Consider the following 19740-nt stretch of genomic DNA (forward strand, 5'->3'; position numbering starts at 1 on the left):
GGTGTGTGCTTTGAGGTATGATACACTCCTAAAAGAGGTTCATCAGAGACAACATTTAAAGCAGAGGAGAAAACAGAAATGAAACAACAGGAGAGATCCTAAAGATGATTATATTCTGTTGTAAAAGTCAAGTAATGGAAATCTAAGAGGACATACAAATGCCCAATAAACATTTGAAAAGAGCCTCAGTGGTCAGGAAGCTGAAAATTAAACTGCAGCTTGATTTATCCGATTAGGAAAAGTGAAAAATGGATAACATGCAGGGTTGGCAAAGATATGGGGAAAAGGGAGCCCAAGGCATATTTAGGACATGTGTTGCTTCCAAACAGCCTCTGAGGAGGAATGTACAAAAGGTCCTGGCAAGGAAGTCGTTGGGAAAGACTTACTGTTCTTCATTAACTCCGTTATTTTGCCTTCCACTCAGTTCCTCAACAAAGAGAATATCAAGGAGGGAGTTCCTAGCTTTGGATCAGTCTTTTGTTGCTTCTTCCATGCTCCAGATACAGGCGACTTAAATTCCTATTTCCAGCTTAAGTGACTTTGAATCCATTTTGCTACGTGCTGTTGATGAGTCCACATTAATACAGAAGGTAAGCTCTTCAGGTAAAAGTTTCTTAGGTTGACTGGGTTGCTGGGGCGTATTTTCCAATGAACCCACTGAAGCTCTGATTTTCTTCCTCAATCTCCCTGAAGCAAAATTTCTGTACACCAAGTACCTAACTCTTGTCTTAGGTCTCTGCCGAGTGCGTGTGGATCACCTCCTGAGAAGCTCCTAACTCTTGTCTTAGGTCTCTGCCGAGTGTGTATGGATAACCTCCTGAGAAGCTCCTAACTCTTGTCTTAGGTCTCTGCCGAGTGTGTATGGATTACCTCCTGAGAAGCTCAGCAGTGTTTGGGCTGCTCTTCCTCCATGTGCTCCAGAGCCCACTCCAGCAATGGATCTGTGTTCTCAACTGCAGACAGCAACGCTCACCCACTCCCCACCCTGGATTCCTCGTCACCAGGTAGCAAGTCCTCAGGTTCTGTGCTCCTGGGTGGTAACCTTTTCACCAGCTCAGCTGCAGGCTGTGCATCTCACACTATTTCTTGAGTACTTGCTGGTACCAGGCTAGCACTTCATTCTCTCATATTTGCATTTTAACTTCCAACAATCTAGTAAGGTAATTATTATTTTTATTCCTATTTACATATGAGAAAGATGAGGTTTAGAGAGTTCGAATGTCTTTCGTGAGGACATGTAGCTTGTAACTGGCAGAACGGTGTCACCTGCATGTAAATGAGTTTTGAGGAGTGAAAACATATTCTTCCACCAGCTTCCTCTTTTAGCAGACACTGCGTCTGAACACATCCCTGAGGTACCAGCTTATGTATGGGATGCTGACCCCAGGCTGCTGACTCCAATGACTAAGCCGAAATCCCTGCGCTACCTTCACTGGAGAAGAGGCCTCTGCTGTCACTGCTGCCCCCTGCTGGAACCTGGTCTCTCTGCCAAGCTGAAGTCAGGGGCCATGCCGCGGCTGTCCCTGGTGCTCTAACGGGATCCATTGCACCCTCTCTTTCTTCTGGGAAAATGGTCAAAACCTCAGGGAGTCTGCCCCCAATATATCTGCTGAAATTGGGACCCTAAAGGCCAGCTATCAGTTCCCCCTATATCCCTTTGGGAAGAAGAGAGAACAACCCCCTTCCTCCTGCTGCTGCTGTTGCTGCTAAGTCGCTTCAGTCATGTCTGACCCTGTGTGACCCCATAGACGGCAGCCCACCAGGCTCCCCCATCCCTGGGATTCTCCAGGCAAGAACACTGGAGTGGGTTGCCATTTCCTTCTCCAATGCATGAAAAGAAGTTGCTCAGTCGTGTCCAACTCTTAGCGACCCCATGGACTGTAGCCTACCAGGCTCCTCCGTCCATGGGGTTTTCCAAGCAAAAGTACTGGAGTGGGTTGCCATTGCCTTCTCCGTCCTTCCTCCTAGAGCAGAATATTTGCAATCCTGTCCCATAGACTGTCCCAGAAAGGCAGGCAATGTTCCATGGAGATGAGCAAGACTTGGACTCCACGAAGATCCCCAGCCTCCAGGGAGAAGGTCGGGGGTGGAAAGGGATAGTTAGGAGGTTTGGGATGGACATGTACACACCGCAGTATGTAAAATGGATAACAAACAAAGATCTACTGTACAGCATATGGAACTCTGCTCAATGTTACATGGCAGCCCGAATGGGAGGGGAATTTGAGAGAGAATAGATACATGTATATGAATGGCTGAGTCCCTCTGCTGTTCACAGGAAACTAGCACAACATTGTTCATCAATTAGCTATATCCCAATACAAAACACAAAGTTAAAAAAAGATCCCCAGCCTCTTCACATGATGCAATATGGTAACTCCTTTGACATCTGGCATGGGCATTCACCAATCAGAACTTCAGGAATCTCTCATGAATATGAATCAACAATGAAGACTTGATCATCAAGACTGATGGCATCCCCTTTCTCCCACTGCCCTCAGACAAAGAATTTGTGTACACTGTGTATAGAAATGTTGCTTTAAGGAGATTAAGGAAGGAAATCAGAACTTCAATGGATTCATTGGAAGATATGCCCAGGCAGCCCAGCCACCTTAAGACAATTTTACAGCATGAAATGCTTGCTTTCTGTTAATGTGGACTCATCATTAGCAAGTGGCAGAAATGGACTCAAATTCACTAAAGCTGGAAATAGGAATTTGCAGTCTGTATCTGAACCATGGAAAAATCCATGAAGACTGATCCAAGGCCAGGAACCCCCACTGGGATTCTCTTGTCTTTGCCTATCTCTGCAGGCTGGCTTCACTCTGCACAACTTTAGAGGTGCCAGTGGAGAGCTTGAGGGGAGAAGAGCATGGAAAACAGCATCTCAAACTCACATCCCCTCCCCTCTGAGATCAACATGGAGAAAGTCTTCCGAACAGCAAATCCTGCAGAAGGATTCAAATTGTCCTCTTTTGGATCACATCACCATTCCTGAGAGCTGCAGTGGGCTTCGTTACCATAAGAAATAGAAAGAAGTGCTGGGCAGAAAATGATAAATGGCCATTACAGTATAATGAAAATGTGTTTGTAAGATTTACATTTGTTTTGGTTTTCATCAATTTTAGTTTTTTAAAAAATAGTTTAAATAGATTCTCAAAGACAGAATCCTAACTAATAACATTGTAACCACTGGAAATTAGGTCTTAACTTACCAGTAATTTTTTCCTTTATCCCGTTTGTTACTATTTTCATGCTTATTGTATGATCATTTGATAATTGCTTGTCTGCCCAACTGGAATGTAAACTTCATGAAGGCACGGCTATTTTTTTATTCACCATGATTTCCATAGCACTTAGAACATTCCTGGCATACAGCTGGCATCCAACACATCCTGTGAAGGTCTGAATAAAGAATCAACTCAACCTTTTCTGGGCTCAGTGTAAGTCACCACCAGATGATTCCAAAGTTAGCTGAAGAATCATAGGTTAAGAAACACTGACAGAAAGAAAGAGGAAGTGAGATGAATACCTGGAATTAGAAGATCCAACTCGCCTCACCAGGAAACTGCCAGAACAGAAACACGATAATACCAAAAAATAATGATCTGATGAGCAAAAAATAAAAATTTAAGGTGGTCATAAAAGATTCAAAATTCTAGCTAATTCTGAAAATTTTAAAGTTTACAGAAAAAGCTAATATTTATAACATGTGAAAACCTGAATTTGGCTGAAGAAACCTACCATCTATCATTATATTTCTATTTGATCCAATTTTTGGATGGAAATACCATCAAGCCAGACATCCAGAGAGATCTCATTACTGGCCTGTGTTTAATGGAGCAACACACTGATGAAAACACACCACTTGGGTACTTCACTGGGTCGTGCTAAAAATTAAAGCCTTTCAAAGATTCTTGAATACACATGCTCTTGCCCTATGTACACTTTAATAAAACATTTTAATAAAATACAACTGTTTGAGTTTCTGTTAATTAAGCTTACAGCTTCTGGTGGCCAGGACTTCCTGTGCCTGAGGTCAGGCCAGGACACTGGCTACTCAGTGCGGCTGTTAACACACAGAGAGAAGCATGTTAAGAAAGGTGGAGAATGAGGAATTTTGAGGCCTATGGGTACTCTGTAGGAAACCAAGACTTCTGTGAGGTCAGAGGAGGGGCCCAATGATATTGCGATTTATAATAGGAAATACACATTTGGCTTTTTTCCCCATCCCTGACACAGGGCTCCTAAAACCCTTGTAAATTCGTAAGTGACAGGCACACTAGGGGCATCTTTATTTCTAATGAGGTGACTCTGGGTGGCTCCTGAATGGAGACTGGTCACCAGAAAGAGCAAGCCATGAGTAGAAGCTTTGAATTCCCAGCCCACCCACTACTTCTCTAGAGAGGAAAGCAGGGCTGGAAGTGGAGTTAATCATTGATCTTATGTGAGTAAGCCTCCACAATATAAAAGCATACTCATATAAAAATAGTAGGGGGCTTGCAGGGCTTCCAGGTGGGTGAGCATGTAGAGATGAGGGGAGAGTAGCAGCCTTGGAGGGGGCACGGAGGGTCTGCGCTTTTTCTCCATATCTTGCCCTAAGCATTTCTTCCATTGGGCTTTTCCTGAGTTATATCCTTTTATAATAAACTGGTGATCTAGCAAGTAAAGTGTGTCTCTGAGTTCTGTAAGCCACTTTAGCAAATTAATCGAACCCAAGCAAATTAATCGAACCCAAGGAGAGGGTAGTTGGAATCTCAATCTACAGCTGATGCTTCAGAAGCCCAGTGGACAACCTGGACCTGTAACTGCCATCTGGAGAAGATGAGTGGGAGGTGGGGGGTGGCAGTCTTGTAGGACTGAGCCCTTAGCTGTGGGGTCTGATGCTATCTCCAGGGAAATAGTGTCAGAATTGAGTTGTAGGACCTCCAGAGGGTGACTGAGAATTGCCTGGTGGTATGGGCTTCCCAGGTGGCACTTGTGGTAAAGAACCTGCCTACCAATGTGGGTTCGATCCCTGGGTCAGGAAGACCCCCTGGAGGAGGGCATGGTACCCACTCTAGTATTCTTGCCTGAAGAAGCCCATGGATAGAGTCTAGCTAGTTACAGTCCATAGAGTTGAAAAGGGTTGGACCTGATGGAAGTAACTTAGCACACACACACGCACACAAGGGAAACCCCATCTCATGTTGGAATTGGTACTAGAATCATCTTAGGTCCCCATCCCCTTCCCGCTAGAGACTCATGCAGAGGGGAGAGGGCAGTGATTGACTCATGTGACTCGCTGGCGGGCAGTGCCATGCTTCCCTCCAAGGAACTGGGAGGACAATCAGCGTGGACACAGGTAAGTTCAGGGCCAGCATTTTGCTGATGCTTTGTCACCTTGCCTGACCTCAAACACCAGTTGAGAGGGCTGGCCAAGACAGTGTCCCATACGATTCCACTTTCCATCCCACAGTAACACCTCCATAAGTCAAGGTATGTTCAACACAAGGGTTACCTCGCAATGAAAGACTTAATTCCATGAACAGGAAAAAAGTATGCAGTAAGGAGAAATGTGAGGAATTTATCTGATAAAAGAGTTCTTGACTTTAGAAAGAAAAAATGGAAAGCACCAACTCTTCCATATCAGCAATAAAATGGTCTTTGGGGATTCAGGCAGCAAAGCAGAAAGAGCTCAGACCACGCGGCAAAGCAGTTACCTTGAGTGATGGGCCTGGTGCACACAGCTCAGTGGCTTTCCTGGTGGGTTGCCCTCTGGTTCCGTCTCTCCATCTGTAAAAGAATGAAAGGTTATCTAAGTTCTCGTCCAGGTTTAATTTTCTAAGTTTTTCAGTTAAAAATCATAAAACTTGCTAACTGTATCATTGTTAAGATGTTTTTCTACTCTTTAAGGGACGACACAGGGAGTATTTCCCAACACTGATGAGGGAATGAAATGACTATGAGATTGTACTTGTCTCATCAAAGCAACAACTCCTAATGTGTTTTTTCAAAAGACACCTGTACTGTGTCGCTCTCTCAATCACTCGCACTCCACTCACTTTCCCCTTGTGGCCTTTATTCCTCCGGAAGCAGTTTTAGAGCTGCTTCTTATGAGAACTTTTTAAAGGAGAAAAGTATTCTTGGATAAATTTGACTAAAGCATGACAAAATTTGGCTTCCCTCGTGGCTTAGTGATAAAAGAATCTGCCAGCCACTGCAGGAGACAAGGTTAGATCCTTGGGTGGGTAAGATCCCCTGGACAATGGCAACCCACTCAAGTATTCTTGCCTGGGAAATCCCATGGACAGAGGAGACTGGTGGGCTACAAGCCCATGACGTTGTTAAAAAGTCAGACATGACTTAGCGAATAAAACAGCAATAATGACTGACAAAATCAGTTTTTAAATTTAGTGTTGAGCAGTGGTCTCCATCCCCTTTGCATATAATCATATTAGCATCCCAGCGTATCTTATTTTCTTTTTCATTCCCAGGTCATAGTTACCCCAGACCCCAGGCTCCTCCCACCAAGCTTAGCTCCGCCCATTGCACATGCACATCCCAACACACTTTGCTTCCACACTCCAATGTCTGTATCCTGACTGTAGGGCAAAGTCTAAAGATTTGACTCAACCCTGGAACCCATGCTCACTGGTTCATGTCTGTCTGAGCACCCCAGCTACTATTACTCCCTTACACAATCCATGGTCCTGTCTCTGGGAAGATTCCCAGTTCCAGGCACATCCCAGACCCTTCCCACTTTGCTCATTTTCTTTACTGACTTGGACCATCTTCCCTCTTTTTTTTTTTCTGGCATCTGAATCCTATCAGTTTTTCAAAACCCAGTGGAGATCACCTTTTCTCTGTGGAGCTTTCCCAGAACTCTACATCTTGGAGAGCACTATCCTTACCTTGTATAGTCCACTGCCTGGTGTAGCAAGAAAAATTAGCTCAATAGTCTCGAAAGTATTCCTCATGGGGCCGTGATTTTCCTTAGTAGGGCTAGTCTACTTTTAGTCAGCACTTAAAAGCTTATAGGCCCCCTAAGCATGGTTGGGTGAGAGAGGACTCTTAAGTACAAAGGTAGTCTCCTGACTAGTCTCAACAGAACAGGACTACGAGGCCCAAGGGTGAGCCAACTTCCAGTGAGATGAAGAACCCCAAGAAGGGCCAGAGACACCTTCTCTCACCAGGTGCAATCTTCTGAGTCCTGAAATCAGTGTCCTTCTATTTTTTACCACCGTCTCCTTCCCTCTCTCTCCTAATCTTTTGGAGTAATTAGAAGGGGATGGGTAAAAGCTGAATTCCCTAAGACCTGGGTTTTTTCTCCTGAGCCTAAGGCAATTAAACCTAATTTTTGCCCCAGTGGGTCAAAGTAAACTTTTGACCCAGGTGTGAGCAAGGTCTCGCAAGGAGAGGTTTGATGGAGGCCTGATAACCACAACATTCAGAAGGTGATTTGCTCAGGGTGATACTGAAAGTGATAACATAATTCATTCACATTGTTTTTGGTTTTGGTTTTTTGCCACACCACAGCATGCAGGATCTTAGTTCCCTGACCAGGGATAGAACCTAGGCCCTTGGAGGCAAAAGCAGGGAGTCCTAACCACTGGACCACCAGGGAGGTCCACTAATTCATTCACATTGATTGAACTCTTACCCTGTGGCAGGCCTCCTGTTTGTACCTTTCATTCATACATTTAATTCTTACAACAGGTGTCTAAGCTGGACATTATTCTCTCCCTTTTACAATGAGAAAAACTTTCATGTCCAAAGGTGAGCTGCCTTTCCCCAAGTCACATAGCTAGTGAGTGGCAAAGTTGTTTTCATTTAGGGGAAGAACCTTAGCTTAACTTTGCTGTTGTTGCTAAGTCACTTCAGTCGTATCCGACTCTGTGTGACCCCATAGACGGCAGCCCACCAGGCTCCCCGGTCCCTGGCATTCTCCAGGCAAGAACACTGGAGTGGGTCGCCGTTTACCATAAAACCAGAGGAGAGAAACTCACGTGTCTGCAGGAAGCAGAGTCCTCAACACATCCCAGGCTTCTCGAATGGTACCTCTGGGATCTCAGGGCCTCTCATTACCTGAAATAAGAAAATGGCAAAAGTTTAATTATTCATTTTCCATCACCCTTAATGAGGGGATTAACTGCCATGTGAAACAAAAGGAAATAGCCTGACCTTCCGGCTGTCAGGAAGTGATAATTAACTAAAGCCTCTAGTCAGTGGAAACAGACAAATGAGTGTTTTACTGATCTTGATGCAAATGAGCTGTCAGGGTCACTAATTGAAGTCACATAACAGAGCAGTGACAATGAAAAATAAATACATGCCCCAAATAGACATTTTCTGAAGTACAGTTTGTTTACAGACACTCTTCAGGAGTTTCCAAAACTCTGCTGACTCACTTTATGTCTTAGGGTTCTGAATATTTTGAAGGGATAGGGTTTGCAGGGCCCTAGTTTGCTGGGAGGGCAGCGGAGGGGAGGCTGTGTGCATGGGCAGGGAGGGGAGTTGTCAACTAAAATAATCAACAATAAGAATAGAAAAGAGTTTTATTTGAACCAAACTAGCCCAGAAGTCAGCTTCCCAGATTACTCGGGAAAAACTGCTCCAGAAAAGCAAGGTTTCCCACACAGTTTTTTATCTTGTCAGAACAAAGAACATTAAACAAGTCAGGGTTACATTTTTTTCAAGGTTTCTTTTTTTTAAAAAAAGAACAGACCAGCATGTACACAATGAGTCAGTATGGCCTTGGCTCCTGGGAAGGCAGTCTTATCAGGGAAGGAAGACCAGAACTGCATCCTAGGATGGAGGGCATTAGGCCTTAATTTCTAACATGGACATTCTTTACCTTTGGTCAATGTGCCCTTTTCCTTAATAATTAAAGTCCATGTGAAGTGAACATTTGATAGGCTACAAACAAGCTATTTTGGTTAGCCTCAAGTTTAAATTAAATCATGGGTAAGGCAGAATGACTTCCCCAAACCTCAACATGTGAACATTTGTCAGAGTCTGTTTAGCCTCAGGTTTGAGGAGCATCAAGTAAGTGGAGACTAATTTGGAGACCTGTTCATCTCAGCCTCAGGATCAACTGGTTGGTTTTTCATTACTTGGTTGATTGGTTTGACCAAAAGTTACTGCAGGAATGATTCACGGAACCATTCTGCTGCACGGCATGTAAACACAGCCTTCTAATCTAGACTTTAGCTATTAAAATGGTCATAAATAGCTGCAAATTACTACTGTTGCGTAACTGGTGACTTCATCATGGCTCTGGCCAAGCAGATGGAGCCGCATTCCAGGCAGCGCTGCAGGGCCTGGCTGGTCCTCAGCCTGTGACGAGTGCAGCCTGGCAGATGTGACACGGATGACAACATGGCCTCCTCCTTGCTCCAGAGGAACACATTTTCCAAAAGGCCATCGAGCCTTCAAAGCCTCACACATGCTGCATGATATATAAGTATATAACTGCCCCAAATATGGCAAAACGAGTCGCTATTAATAACCCTAAGAGTCATGGGGATTTGGGCAGTCCAGTTCCTCTGCCAAAAGTTAAGAATGTTTGCTCAGTGTTTTGATTTTTTTTTTTTTTAACTCTGTTCTTGATTTGCTTCAGTACATCTCCTATTTAGCTACTCCACTGAGTATATGTCACACTTTATCTGTGACCTTACTAGGACATACCAATGCATACAGGACAGGAATGGAAGGCCTTTTAAAGCTATTGGGGCTTTCAAAATCGTGTCTAGTAAACATTTTCCATTTCTCTCTACCATAGCAACTATCGCCTTTGCCATATATGTGGAAATTACTAAAGGGCCAGGAAAGAAACTCCCTAAGTTACTTACATTGATTATAATATTGTGCCATTAATTATTTCTTGAACATTTATTCTCACCAGTGTTTCTATACATTGCTAAGCTTTGCATCAACTTCCAAAGTGGGTGTTATTCCTACTTCACAAACCAAGACTCAGACATTGAGTAACTGCCCTGAGCTGATATGCAAGTGACTCTCAGGGCTGGAATACAAACTCAAAGCTCCTTGACTGGAGCCATATGAAACTGTCAGCGGTCAATCATTTCTGACCATCAGTGGCAATTTTATGGTTTAGCCCATTATGTGTTGGTTCTGAAAGGAAATCTAGAATCTCCTTCTGACATCACCGCTCATTTGATTGGAATGTTTTCAATGCAGAATTGGGAGGAGAGGGAGGGGAAATGGTCAAATGATCTATTTTCCTTCCACTGATGATTATTTTTATGACAGTAAAGACATGTGAAACTGCACCAAAAAAAAAAAAAAAGGCAAAACATGTCAAAAGCTCTTTGTTCTACTCACATTGTCTGATACATTCTGTCTGAAAATCTCCACATGGAAATATGCTCATCTTTTGGTAAGAGCAATTAAAGTTTCTTGGGAATAACCAGAAAGTCAATAGCATAGTGGCTTAGATAGGAGCTATTGTCTATAACAAATTATTTCTCTGAGTTTTTTTTAGAAATAATTCATAATAAACTCTTCTTTTTAATTCAGTTTTCTCCAATGATAAAGAAAAGGAAATATTATGGCAACCGATAATAATTATTGCATTTAATACAAGATAGCTGTTGCTGCTGCTAAGCCGTCAATCATGTCCGACTCTGTGCGACCCCATAGATAGCAGCCCACCAGACTCCTCCGTCCCTGGGATTCTCCAGGCAAGAACTCTGGAGTGGGTTGCCATTTCCTTCTCCAATACATGAAAGTGAAAAGTGAAAGTGACGTCGCTCAGTCGTGTCAGGCTCTTAGCGACCCCATGGACTGCAGCCCACCAGGCTCCTCCATCCATGGGATTTCCCAGGCAAGAGTACTACTGAATAGTAAATTGTTAAATGTATCATAATTGGGATGTTTAGTGTCACACATTTGGGTCAAAAGAGAAATAGTAAAAAAAAAAAAAGGTTAATGAGCCTTAGAGTGAGATTTCAGTCAGAGGAAGAATCTCATTTTACTGAAGGGGAAACTGAGGCAGAAGAAAACCAAATTAAATAGCAGAACCATTCAACTCATTGGCAATACCTTAGTGACTAGCATTCAGTTCTCTTCTCAGTTAATGCACTCCCTCCCTAAAATCACAGTCTGGCTCTATGTAACATTGTTTACTGTACTCTACATTTCTTTTCCTTAAAGATATCTGGAACAAATAATGAGATGTGCCTAACAAGTTAATACATTAAAATGAACTCAATATCCTGGGTGATTATACTCTAAGATGGGATAAACTAGATTCTTGTTGAAACAAGATGATCAAATAACTTAAAAGTAGATTCCTATAGGTCTACTACTAGACTTCAAAGTCTGACTGGCCTTTCTCACGGTCAGAAGAAGTTTCCTTTCTATCTGACCCTTTCCAGACTCCCCGTTTACCTCTCATATGGGAGGCATCTGATTTCAGATATTGAAGGATTTAACACGACTCAAGGTTTTTGACTCAATATTATGAATAGAAATATGAAACATCACAAAGTTTATAACAGCTTTACCATATTACTTGTGAACCAAATGACACAACTAAATGGGAGAAGTACCCACAATGAAAGAACTCCGAATATTTTTCTAATATGATGATAAACATATAGAGAAAGAAAAGGAAAATAAGTGTATTAACTGATGGATGAGTGATTCAGCTTCTACATTAACAATGACTGAGTCTGTAAAAACTGGCATGTTTACAAAATAAATCATATTACTGAACCAGAAAAGACAGGCACATAATATGCAAGTGAACCAAACACGCTCACAAAATAATTTTCATTTATTTCCATATATGATTTTCTTGAGTGTTCTGAATATTACTCTAGCCTTTAATGACATGCAAAAGGGAAAGAAAATGTTAATGATTGCTAGAAAAAACAGTCCTTTATGCATGAAAATAACTTGCCTTAAAGAGTATTTATGAATAGCACTGGATTCAAGAGTTTCTATTAATAATCCTTCATTGGCCATAGGTCAAGTCTGTGAGAATGGCCCCTTTTCCAAGGAAGGAGTGGAAAATTGCACAGTGTAGCCCTTCCTTCACAGCCGCTGGGTTTATGTGCTGACACTTGCATTGATGAACATGTGCTGAATGTCCTCATCGGAAATTCAGCTTTATGACTGGCAGGTAATGGACGTGACCTTGCGGATTTATGGACCGATGTTGGGAGTGTACAGATGGAACAAGAGGTTGTGCTGGCTCAGAAAATCCCTTCAAATACCTATATTGGCCTCATTAATCATGACCTTGTGACTATGACTGGGACACCTCTAAATCTTCTTTTCCTGGGCTAAGTAAACGCTGCTTTCCTGTCTTTCTCACCCTCTTCAAACCATTCTAGCAAAGTTCACATGGAAGTCCAGAAAGAGTAGCAAAAGGGGAAAGGAAAGTTTCTGAGAATGTTAGTTCTGACATTCTAAAATTTAAGAGAGGTGGAGAAAGAGTATTTGTTCAATTTATGTATATAATAAGTATCCATCTAAGTGAATGTTATAGGGGTCAGCCTTCATAAAATACATTCATATACTAAGGTGCCAAGTATGCAAAGATGGTGAGGACATAATCCTTTCCTATTCTCAGGCACTTACAATTTGATAGAAGAGTTTTGTGTGTGTGTGAGTGTATGTGTGTTGTAGGGGAATAGAACAATGTTTCTGCATAATGATAAGCAGCTCTTTTAGGCAGAGAGCATGGTCAGCTACTGAGATAAAAGAACTTGCTCTGGGAAGATTCCAAAATATATTCTAACCAATGCCGGAAATGGTATTGGGAATTATTATTCCTTGGTGTCTAATGCTGCACTCTCACAGCAGTGCTTTTTAAAGACATTGCTGGAGAAGCCAGACAATTTGATATGGGGGCGTTTTTCAGGTCATGTTCTTTCCTCACAGGAGAGAGAAGGGCTGCATCAAAGCAGGGTGCCGGTCAGGAAGGGAGACCCATCAGTCAAGAGGCTGTTGGTTGCCAGGAATCTAATCTCACGTGAATTAACTCAAATTAAAAAGAGGAGTTACCTGTAAAGATAAAACTGGCAATCTTACGGACATCCAGAGGCAGGAAGCAAAGTCCAGGTGGATGTCATAGCAACCTAAGCTGGGAACTAGAATGTCAGTGGGTCTCTGATTCTCTCTCTCTTTTTCACTCTTTCTCTTTTGACTCTTTTCCTTGTGTGGCTTTTTTTTTTTTTTTTTTTTAAAGCATATCTAATGCCTTCCCTCTAAAGAGTTGGCTTCCTCTGATTATTTATAATTTGGCTTTCAAGTAACTTTGGTTGTCTTTCACTTCGGCACGCACTGGTGCCAACCTCAGTCCAGACGTGAGCTCTGAGCAGGAGCCCACAGCCACAGATGGCCATGTCTGTAATTCGGATCAGATTTTGAGAGAGCGGCCGTCCGTGAGGCTGCTCCTGGTCTATTCAGATTGGGGCGAGATGGACATGGGGTGGGGTCAGAGGCATTTAGGCGTGTCCTTTACAGCAGAGACTGTGAACAGCAGGAATTCTCAGAGGTAGGAACTGGGGAGAAGGCACACATGTCCGGCAGAGTGTCAACCACTACTCCAAATCAAATGCTTCCTTCTCACAGCGTGGCAGGGGGCAAGCCTCACCTGGAGAGGAGAGGAAGCCTGTCTGCTATGACACAAAGCTGAGTAGCACAGCATTTGGGGCATGGATAATAATGTGGTTTCTGAGTCTGCATCCTTTTCTCCCTCGACTACAAATTTAACAGAAAGTAATTGCTGTTTTAGTGGTGGTGCTGCCATCTCTGTGAATGGGGCCAAGAGAATCTTTGGGTAAATTGAGGAGACACAGCTAGATAAGTAAGCAAGTAGGTGTTAGCTGCTCAGTCTTGTCTGACTCGTTGCAATCCCATGGGCTGTAGCCCACCAGGCTCCTCTGTCTATAGAATTCTCCAGGCAAGAATACTGGAGTGGGTTGCCATGCCCTTCTCCAGGGGATCTTTACCTAGGGATCGAACCCAGGTCTCCTGTATTGCAGGCAGATTCTTCACTGTCTGAGCCACCAAGGAAGCCCCCATGCAGCTATATACTGAGGTATTTTTCATTAATTCATTCAGTTAGTTAATGTTAGTAAGTACCTATTCTATCTTGTGCTAGAAGAGCAGGAGAGCCCTATATACTCCAGAGGTTTATTTTATTAATGGCTCTTTGGGGTATGTATTTGTTGACTTTCCACTGAATACAATCTAGATATCACCAGTGAGAAGTTCCCAAAATACTCTTGGGATTTTTGTATCTAAAAATTTCTAAAAGCAAAATACTAATAAATACAGATATATAATCAATGCTCACTATGGGTTCTTAAAACTAAGTTCAGTCCAGTGCCTGGAAAGGAAAACTAAACAGAAAGACTAAAATAAACATAATCCGCCTCGCTTTCCCTTTCTCGCTTCTGCGTGGCTTTAATGTGAGCTTCTAACTGGGAGGAAACTTACTATGTTTGCTACAGGCAGATGTTTATGTGTGTTTTGAGTTTTAAAAATCTAGATAAGGAGCTATAAAAAGAAGGAAGAGGGTGTTCATTTAAGAAGTTGTCCTTAAATTGTATATTTTGAGGGGTGTATTTTCCATAGCCATACTTTTCTTTATAGACAAATGAGTTATCTTAGGTATTCCTAGTTGATACAATAGTCAGAAACCTGACCCAGGCATCAGGGGACTTGGGTTCAGTGTAAGGTGTGTGAGTCTAAAGGAGCCTCTTTCCTTCCATGATCCCCAGTGTTCTGTCTTTTTGGCTTATCCATCAAGTTAGTGGGGGCGTCCCCAATGACTTAAGGGGGCGCCCCAATGACTTAATGGGAAAGAATTACCTATCAAGTTGGTGGGGGCACCCCAATGACTTAAGGGGGCGCCCCAATGACTTAATGGGAAAGAATTATCCATCAAGTTAGTGTGGGCGTCCCCAACGACTTAAGGGGGCGCCCCAACGACTTAATGGGAAAGAATTATCTATCAAGTTGGTGGGGGTGCCCCAGTGACTTAATGGGAAAGAATTATCTATCAAGTTGGTGGGGGTGCCCCAATGACTTAAGGGGGCACCCCAATGACTTAATGGGAAAGAATTATCTATCAAGTTGGTGGGGGTGCCCCAGTGACTTAATGGGAAAGAATTATCTATCAAGTTGGTGGGGGCGCCCCAATGACTTAATGGGAAAGAATTATCTATCAAGTTGGTGGGGGCACCCCAATGACTTAAGGAGGCGCCCCAATGACTTAATGGGAAAGAATTATCCATCAAGTTAGTGCGGGCGTCCCCAACGACTTAAGGGGGTGCCCCAATGACTTAATGGGAAAGAATTATCTATCAAGTTGGTGGGGGTGCCCCAGTGACTTAAGGGGGTGCCCCAGTGACTTAAGGGAGTGCCCCAATGACTTAATGGGAAAGAATTATCTATCAAATTGGTGGGGCTGCCCCAATGACTTAATGGGAAAGAATTATCTATCAAGTTGGTGGGGGTGCCCCAATGACTTAAGGGGGTGCCCCAATGACTTAATGGGAAAGAATTATCTATCAAGTTGGTGGGGGTGCCCCAATGACTTAAGGGGGCGCCCCAATGACTTAATGGGAAAGAATTATCCATCAAGTTGGTGGGGGCGCCCCAGTGACTTAATGGGAAAGAATTGTCTATCAAGTTAGTGGGGGCATCCCCAGTGACTTAATGGGAAAGAATTATCTATCAAGTTGGTGGGGGTGCCCCAGTGACTTAATGGGAAAGAATTATCTATCAAGTTGGTGGGGGTGCCCCAGTGACTTAAGGGGGTGCCCCAGTGACTTAATGGGAAAGAATTATCTATCAAGTTAGTGGGGGCACCCCAATGACTTAATGGGAAAGAATTATCTATCAAGTTAGTGGGGGCGCCCCAATGACTTAATGGGAAAGAATTATCTATCAAGTTGGTGGGGGCGCCCCAGTGACTTAATGGGAAAGAATCTGCTTGCAGTATAGGAGATGCAGGAGACTTGGGTTCAATCCTTGGGTCAGGAAAATCCCCTGGAGGAGGACATGGCAATCCACTCCAATATTCTTGCCTGAAAAATCACGTGGACCGAGGAGCCTGGCGGGTTACAAAAGAAGTCAAAAGAAGAAGGGGTGGCAGAGGATGAGCTGGTTAGATAGCACCACCGACTCAATGGACAGGAATTTGAGCAAACTCTGAAAGATAGTGGAGGATAGGGGAGCCTGACAGGCTTCAGTCTATAAGGCTGCAAAGAGTCTGACTCAACTTAGTGACTGAAGAGTGAAAGTGAAAGCTGCTCAGTGGTGTCCGACTCGTTGTGACCCTATGGAACCGTACAGTCCATGGAATTCTCCAGGCCAGAATACTGGAGTGCGTAGCCTTTCCCTTCTCCATGGGATCTTCCCAACCCAGGGATTTAGTGAGTGAACAACACCACAATCAAGTTATTAGCAGTATCAACTGAGAGGTAAATGTTAACACTCTCTGAAAACTGGAGAACACCATTCAGTAAGCATTTGAATTTGACTTCGTAAACTCAGAACTTTACTGAAAAATCAATATTATTGCCTGACCTTGACACTAAAGTTGTCTTACCCAAACTTACAATCTATTTTTGGTGATTGTATAATCAAAATTCCATCTCAAATATACTTAAACTAACATACTTAACTCATAGTGGCTGCATTGCAAGTCTATTTTCAGAAAAAAAAAATGCTGGAAGGAACAAAAAACATTGAAAAGGGTAAGTACATGGATATTTATAAATTCCTATTAACTGTGCAAAACAATAATTTTAATTTTTTTGGAGAGTAAAAATCTATGTACAACTAAAATGCAAAACAAGAACAGAAAAGGCAGGAAGGTTAAACAGCTTGGAAGGTTTAAGGATATAAAAATATCAGAGGAGTGGTAAAAATAATAATTTTTATAATTCTGTAATAAACCTATGTTTTGTAATCTCTAGGATAACTATTATCAGCATAAGAAACTAATGTATTATTTATAAGTTATTAGAATAAAAAAATCAATAATTTAAAATTTTAAATAATCTAAAAAAGGCAAAAAGGAGGGACAAAAGCATAAAACAAGGAAAAAAGGAATATGAAAGAGCTTAATAGAAAGTGAAAAATAAGATAATATCTAGAAACCTAATTATGCCAGCAACTACACTGAATGTAACTGCACTAAATTTGAAGTAAAAGACTATGATTTTCAGACTAGGTTTAAAAAAACCCAACTGTATGCTTTAAATATATTAACAAAGAAATGTTTAATGTAAAAGGAAAGATAAATATATCATGCAACACTAACAACAATGAAAATAATTATGTGAATCTACCAGTATAAGGCAATGTGAACTTTAAAGTAAGAAATACTATCAGAGATAAAGAGAGGTCAGTCCAATAGGATAGGAAGATATTACAGCCCTAAATTTCTATACACCCAATAGCATTGTTTCAAAATAAATCAAACCAAAATGGACAGAATGAAAAGGAAAAATGTTCAAATCAACAATAATAATGGGCAGCATTAGCATAACTTTCTCAACAGCTGATAGAATAAGCTAAAAATAAAAAATCAGTAAGGATATAGAAGATAATAGTATAATTCGCAAACCCGATTTAATTGCTTTGCACATAAAATTACACCTACTAATGACCATTTCATATTCATTTCAAGTATACCTGGAACATTTATTAAAACCAGTGTATTATAATATCGGTTCAGTTCACTTCAGTCACTCAGTCGTGTCCGATTCTTTGCGACCCCATGAACCGCAGCACGCCAAGCCTCCCTGTCCATCACCAACACCCAAACCCATGTCCATTGAGTCAGTGATGCCATTCAACCATCTCATCCTCTGTTGTCCCCTTCTCCTGCGCTCAATCTTTCCCGGCATCAGGGTCTTTTCAAATGAGTCAGCTCTTGGCATCAGGTGGCCAAAGTTTTGGAGTTTCAGCTTCAGCATCAGTCCTTCCAACGAACAATAGTCTCAGCAATGTCAAAATGTTGAAATACTTAAGAATATCTTCTCTTACCACCTTGAACTGAACTAGAGATTAATAATGGAAACAGAAAAAAACTCAACTTATTCACATATTAATCTCAAGAAACTAGAAAAAGAGTAGCAGTCAAACCTAAGGAAATAAATGATAGAGATAAAAAACAAATCAAGGAAATAATAATCCAACATATATAATACAGAAAATCAACAAACTCAAAAACTGGTTTTGAAAAGATTAGAAAACTTAATAAAACCAAGACTGATCAAGAAAAGTAAAAAAAAAAAACAAAATCAGCAACAGCAGCAATGAAAGGGAGCTATCACTGTAGATGGCACAATAAAAGCATGCTAAAAATAACTGTATTCAGAAAAACTTGACAATTTAGGTGATATAGACAAATTTGTTAAAAAACACAACTTACCAAAGCTGAGAGGAAAAAGAAATAGAATATATGACTAGTTCTGTGTATGTTTTAAAAATCTGAACCCATTATTTAAAAGCCTTTTCCCAAAGAAAAATCTAGGCCCAGAGAGCTTATCAATGAATTTTCTGAAAATTTAAGGAAAAATAACCCTTATATAATTTAAACAGAAGCAAAATTTCTCAGACTTTTTTTAAAAAAAGCATAAACTTGATTTAAAAACTCTGATAAGCATTCTGAGAAAACTGCAAACCCACCTTTCTCATAAACATTGCTGAAAAATTCTTAACAAAATATTAGGAAATCAAATCCAGTGATATAGAAAGCTGAGTGCTGTTTAGTCTAGGTTTGCAAGTAGGTTTAACATTTAAAAATCATAAACTTAGTTAACCACATTCACAAAGAGAGTAAAATCACATGATCATCTTGAATGCAGAAAAAGTTTTTGATAAATTAATTCAACATTCACTTGTGATGAAAATTTTTAGCCAACCAAAAATAGACCCTCCTTAATGTGATAAACAATATCTACAAATTACCCACAGCAAACATCATTCTCACTGGTAGAATACTGAAATCTTCTCCTTAATACTAGGACTGCGTTAAGCATGCCCACATTGTAACTGGGCTTCCCTGGTGGTTCAGCGGTAAAGAGTCAGCCTGCCATTGCAGGAGATGAGAATTCAAGCCCTGGGGCAGGAAGATCCCCTGGAGGAGGAAACGGGCAACCCACTCCAGTATTCTTGCCTGGAGAATCCCATGGACAGAGGAGCCTGGCGGGCTACAATCCATGGGGTCACAAAGAATCAGACACAAATTAGCAACTCAGCAAAACAAAACCACATATAACGTTATAACTAGAGGTCTAGCCAGAGCAAAAGGCAAGTGAAAGTGGAAGTCGCACAGTCCTGTCTGACTCTTTGCCATCCTTTGGACTATACAGTCCATAGAATTCTCCAGGACACTGGAGCGAGTAGCCTTTCCCTTCTCCAGGGGATCTTCCCAACCCAGGGATTGAAACCCGGTCTCCCACACTGCAGGCAGATTCTTTACCAGCTGAGGCACAAGGGAAGCCCACAAAAGGGAAGGGGAAGAAAGAAAAGTCATGGAGATTGAAAAGGAAGAAATGAAACTGTCATTTTTAGACAATAAGATCATGTACACAGAAAATTTCTAAAGAATTTAAGATAAATTCTTAGAATTAATAAGAGAATACATGAAGGACACTGGATATAAAATCAACATACAAAAATTAGTTGCTGTAGAATGAATGTTTGTATTCCCTCCAAAATTCGTATTTTAAAATCCTAACTTCAACGATGAAGGTATTG

The 19740-nt window shown here is 41.7% G+C and overlaps 1 protein-coding gene across 45 annotated transcripts in view; it reads right to left on the reverse strand.

Annotated features, from left to right (window-relative positions):
* The window catches only part of PCED1B (PC-esterase domain containing 1B), a 217046-nt gene that overhangs the window by 176065 nt on the left and 21241 nt on the right, over positions 1 to 19740 (reverse strand). For all 45 annotated transcript variants that reach the window (XR_009600249.1, XR_009600236.1, XR_009600234.1 and 42 more), the window contains exons 2-3: positions 7989 to 8067; positions 5703 to 5775 (exon numbers count right to left, since the gene is read on the reverse strand). The gene's annotated coding sequence lies outside the window, so the exon portion shown is untranslated. The remainder of the gene's footprint in view (positions 1 to 5702; positions 5776 to 7988; positions 8068 to 19740) is intronic.

Source organism: Ovis aries, chromosome 3, assembly GCF_016772045.2.
Source record: "Ovis aries strain OAR_USU_Benz2616 breed Rambouillet chromosome 3, ARS-UI_Ramb_v3.0, whole genome shotgun sequence".
NCBI classification, from domain to species: domain Eukaryota; kingdom Metazoa; phylum Chordata; class Mammalia; order Artiodactyla; family Bovidae; genus Ovis; species Ovis aries.